The 5,800-nt window shown below is 32.5% G+C and overlaps 1 non-coding gene across 1 annotated transcript; it reads left to right on the top strand.

Moving 5' to 3' along the window:
* The first annotated feature begins 986 nt into the window (after positions 1-986).
* LOC112724746 (small nucleolar RNA R71) lies at positions 987-1,093 on the top strand. Its single transcript, XR_003163894.1, has one exon. It is a non-coding gene; the product is annotated as a small nucleolar RNA R71 (small nucleolar RNA).
* Positions 1,094-5,800: the final 4,707 nt, after the last annotated feature.

The raw sequence follows: 5,800 nt of genomic DNA, 5'->3' as shown, positions 1-5,800 counted from the left end.
AGGCTTGTACTCAGGCACCTTAGGCAATGTAGGATGGGTGTCAAGAGAGACTGGGAATGGATTATGTGCACACCTCGGAGGGGCGTGTTCCACCTCCTCTTTCTTCTCCTCAGGAGCTTCTTTTTCAACTGGATCCTCATTAACTTGTGCTTCCGTACTTGCCACCTGTCCACTTATCAAGGTGATAGCCTTGCATTCCTCTCTTGGATTTGGAATTGTGTTACCAGGTAGGCTATTAGTGGTCCTCTAATCAATTTCATTAACTTTTGTGGCTAATTGACTCATCTGACCCCCCCAAGTGTTTTATTGATGCTTTGGTTTCCTGTATAAAGCTTGCCAATATTGCTTCCAAATCAGCATTCTTCAGGGGCTGAGAAGTTGCTTGCTGAGATGACTGAAACTGGTGGTCATTAAAATTATTTTGTTGAAAACCACCCTGAGAATTATTATTAAAATTCTGTGGTCTCTGAGGTTGCTCTCTCCACCCCAAATTTGGGTGATTTCTCCACCCCTAATTATAGGTCTTAGCATATGGATCATTATTGGGGTTTCTAGAAGCATTCCCCATGTAGTTGACCTGTTCAGAAGGAAATTGAGCATAACCATAATTCTCACCATGCATAAAGCTACCAGTCATGTTATAAGGAGCCTCTTGAGGTGCAATCTGAGTATTAACAGCTAAAACCTGCATCCCACTCAGTTGTTGAGTAATCAGATTCATTTGCTGAGTCAAAATTTTGTTCTGAGAAGGAAGAGCATCAAAAGCTTCTACTTCCAACATGCCTTTCTTCTGAGGGATTTCAGAGTTCACAGGATTCCTGTTAGATGAGTATAAATATTGGTTGCTAGCAACAAACTCAATAAGCTCAGTAGTTTCCTCCGGTGTCTTCTTCATATGCAATGAACCACCTGCAAAACTATCTAAACACATCTTGGATATTTTACCCAAGCCTTCATAAAAGATATCTAGCTGAGTCCATTTAGAAAATATATCCGGAGGACATTGCCTGGTCAGCAGCTTGTATCTCTCCCAGGCTTCATAGAAGGTCTCACCATCCTTTTGCCTGAAGGTCTGAACCTCCACCCTAAGCTTAGTCAGCTTCTTTGGTGGGAAAAATTTAGTCAGAAACGCAGTGACAACTTTATCCCAAGTATCCAGACTCTCCTTGGGTTGAGAATCTAACCACAACTTTGCTCTATCCCTTAAAGCAAATGGGAAGAGCATGAGTTTGTACACCTCAGAGTGTTCACTCCATAGTCTTCACAGTATCACAAATCTGCAAAAAATTAGAAATAAATTGACTTGGATCCTCCTGAGGAAGTCCATGATACTGACAGTTTTGTTGCACAAGAGTGACTAGCTGTGGCTTTAGCTCAAAGTTGTTTGCAACTATAGGAGGCACCACAATACTTTTTCCATAAAGATCTACATTGGGAGTAGTGTATGAGCCAAGCACTCTTCTGGGTTGTTCATTCCCAATTGGATTTGCCACATTGGCATTAGCAGCATGATTATGATCCAAAGTGGACTCTGCAGCCTTGTAAAGTCTTGCTTGTTGTAAACGCCGCCTAAAAGTCCTTTCAGTTTCAGAATCAAAATCAAAAAGGGACTCCTTGTCCCTGTTCCTGCTCATAAACAGACAAAAGACAAGAAAAAATGGGATTCTCTACGTCAGAGTGTAAAGAATTCCCTATGAAGTAACCTGTGTAAAATAATAAAATAAAAATAAAAATAAACTAAGAAATAAAATTCGAAAATTGTAAGTAAAATTAGGACAAAAATTACAAAATTATTAAGAAAAGTAAATAAGAAAAATTAAAATAAAAATAACTAGCAGACACCAAACTTAATTTCAGAAATTACAGAAAAAAATAGTACTGATTTTCAAAAATTGTAACCAAGAATTAAATAAAATTAAAACTAAAACACCTAAGCTAAGCAATCAAACAACTAATAGTTGTCAATCACAGTCAATCCCCGGCAACGGCGCCAAAAATTTGGTGCAGAATTGATAACCCACAAACTAATCGGCAAGTGCACCGGGTCATACCAAGTAATACCTCAGGTGAGTGAGGGTCGATCCTACGAGGATTGATGGATCAAGCAACAATGATTGAGTGATTGGCTTAGTTAGACAAACAGAAAATGGTGTTTTGAGAGTTCAAAAGCATAAAAGAGTGAATTCAGAAAATTAGAAAGCAAGCAGTAAACGGGTTGTGAAATCTATGGAGAAAATAGTTAAGGCTTCAGAGTTATCTATCTTCCAGATTGACTTTTCTTGCTAACTATTTTAATTATGCAAGATTCAATTCATGGCAAACTATATGTGACTAAACCCTAATTCCTTAGACCTTTTTAGTCTCCTCTAACCTTCATCAACCGCAATTCCTTGGTCACTTGATTCCCATTAGAGGGTTAAGTTCAATTCTATTTTATATGCCACAAAAACCCTAATTACCCAAATATAAGAGGATTATATGTCACGTATCCCGTTAAGTCCAGATAATTAGAAATTTAGGAGAAGTTGTTTTCAAGCTGTTGTTCAAGTAAAGAGCTTTTCCAAGTTATACAAGAACTCAATTAGAACCAAGGTCATACTTCTGTTCCACCTAGATTCATAAGATAAAGAATGAAAATAATTCTTGAAATAGAAATCAGTACATGAATTAAAATAAAAAAATAATAGTATCAATCAATACAATAGACAGAGCTCCTAACCTTAACAGTAGAGATTTAGTTGCTCAAGGTTCAGAAAGAAAACTAGGATTCTAAAAATTGTAAAGTGCAGAATGAGGTAGAAGAGAAGAGAAGAGTCTGAAAGGCTGATTCTTTTCTCTTTTATATCTAATCCTAATTAATGTAAATTATATTTTCTAAAACTAAATAATATCTTTTCCTATTTTAAAATAAAATAAAAGTTTAAATCAAAATCACTAATTGATTCGTGCAGCCTTGTGTAGAACGAATTGGGGTCCACTATTGCCTAAAGGGTTGGCGCCAAAATTGGAAGAATCCAAGTTTGGCATGGACTAGGCAAAGTTGCTTTCTTTAGAGCTTCTTCATTGGCGCGGAACTTGAGGTGCTGCAAGTTTGGCGTGGAGGTCACGCATTGCCTTCCTTTGAGTGTTGATTGTGGCGCCAAACTTGGAACGATCCAAATTTGGCGTGGAGGTTGTGCGTGTAGCTTTCCTTGAAACCTTTGAGTTGGCACCGAACTTGAGTAAACTCAAATTTGGCGTGGAGATGGCAGTGTGTATTCTCCTTGGGGGCTTCTTAGTGTTGGCGCCAAACTTGAGCTTCCTCAAGTTTGGCGTGAAGTGGTTCGTATGAAATGGAAGAAAAGGATATACTATTATATATCATTGGAAAGGTCTGGAAGTTAGCTTTCCAATGCCACTAAAATCACGTCAAATGGACATTTGTAGCTCATGTTATTTTAGGTTTAGTGCAAGGAGGTCGCGGTTGACAGCATTATTCGCTTTCTTCCTTTTCTGCTACAAAATTCCGTCAAATCCATCCAAATGCTACCTGAAATAAACAGAAATTGTAAAAAACTCAAAGTAGCATTCATAGTGGCTAAAGATAATTAAATCTTGATTAAACTCAACAATTTGAATACAAATTCACTCGGAAAAGATAGAGAAGATGGTCACGCATCAAGTTGTATGATTTGTATGTATATAATATGTATATGTTACTTGAGTAAGAAGTTTTGTACATGCATATTTTTGTTTTGTTTTATTTAAAAAGTATTCTTTTTCCGATCTTTAGAAAGAACAATGATACGATTTCGAGTCAAAGGCTCCTATTTTATTATTAAGTATATGTAATCGTCGTAATACTTCTTGCTATCAGAGTAGCGCCGCTGGAAGCGTGATATTCTGATTGTGAGGGTGTTACATCCTGTATAAATGATGTGATATGGTCAAGTAACGGATTCTAGCCTTTTTTTTAATTTCTAACTATAATGTTTATGTATATGTATGTTTGTGTGAAAGTACAAGAGTAAATGAAATCCAGCAGCTCTATTTATTCATGTAGTGTGTATTTTTAATTTTATTAATGGTTGTTTTATAATTATTTGAGTATCCTAGCAAGGTATTTTATTTTTAATCTCATATCTAAAAGATAATAATAATAATAATAATAATAATAATAATAATAATAATAATAATAATAATAATAATAATAATAATAATAATAGGATCCATATCAAAAGGTAAAACATATAAGATTAATGTGAGTGTGAAACAAAAAATTATGAGTTATATGCTATTCTTTTATCTAGCTATGTACTAAATATATTGTGTTATTAGGTATAGCTTTGATGTTATATTTTAAGAGTCAAGTTTTTCTACATATTTTTTTTAGACTAGGCTCAGATACATATTAGATATCTGGGTTTTAGACTTTTTCTCTCATTCCTATTGTAGGTTTATTTCATAGATATATCTATATACGTGTGTCTATATATATATATATATATATATATATATATATATATATATATATATATATATATATATATATATATATATATATATATATATATATATATATATATATATATATATGTGTGTGTAGTTTTGTTTGTTGATGTAATTGGTTGGTATTCTTTAATAAACAAAATGACTCAAGTATCATGTTGAAGATTCTTGGCTACATATTAGTATATTTATCTTTTATTGTTTTTGTGAGACAAATCAAGTTTAAATGTCTCAGTTATGTGCTTCAGCAAGGTTATAAAGAAAGAAATGTTTAAAAAGAAAATGAAGTCAAAGATCTTAACATTCACATGTTTCGGGTAATTTTTCTTTTCATGTATTTTTCAACCAAGTGTTAAATATAGTATATATTGTATTGTGCTCACTGTTTGTGATATTTTGTAGAAAATGTTGTTTCTTCATTACCTAGCACTACATCCACAAATACTATAGGTTATTTTTCCCCTAATGGTTAAATATTGTAGTTTTTTCTTCCTTTTCACTTATTATATTTCTTGTTATTATTATGATCTTTTTTATATATGGGCTTTCTCTTTTTCTTTTTCTTTTTTTGTTTTTATAATTTTCCTTAATACTATCTTCTTTCTTTATTTGAATGTTCTTTTTATTTTTTTAAATGTCAAATGATATAGGTGTTGATCGAGATGCTAGTGGTCTAACACAAAATTTATTAGCATCAAGTATTATCATATGTTTTAAATATTTCTATATTAGTTTCTTTTAAATTTTTTAGCATTATATGTTTTATGCTTAATTTTTATTTTCATATTATTTTTTATTCTTTTCTAATTTAATATTACATTAGTTTACATGTGTTTTTAAATTTGTATCTGTTAATGTAGACTAATTAGTGGTTAGGTTTGTTACATGCAAACTGTATTGAGTAGAATAATTAATTTGCATTTCATAATATTTTGTATAGCATCATCTTACATTTTTCATTGTTGTAATATTTAGTTTCATGATATTTTTCTTATAAATTAATATTGAAATAAACAGATATGTTGTTCTACATCATGGCAAGACCTTGACTAAGTATGATGTCAAAGATGATCGATTTGTAAGTTTGTATAATTATATTTTCATGTTTATTGGTTACTTTATTTTTTATGAACTAATTGTTATTTTTTTTATACAGCATATCCCATATCACTTTACTAGATTACTATTTAATTCTGGAGGATCAGAACATTAGAAGTTTATTGTTAAGAACTCAGAGATTACTAAAAGCTTTGCAATGACTGTACTGAAAAGTAAAGGCAGGAACCGAGAATACAAAATTGGTCTTAAATGG

Source organism: Arachis hypogaea, chromosome 11 (genome assembly GCF_003086295.3).
Source record: "Arachis hypogaea cultivar Tifrunner chromosome 11, arahy.Tifrunner.gnm2.J5K5, whole genome shotgun sequence".
Classification (NCBI taxonomy): Eukaryota; Viridiplantae; Streptophyta; class Magnoliopsida; order Fabales; family Fabaceae; genus Arachis; species Arachis hypogaea.
This window is presented reverse-complemented; position numbering and strand designations above follow the sequence as displayed.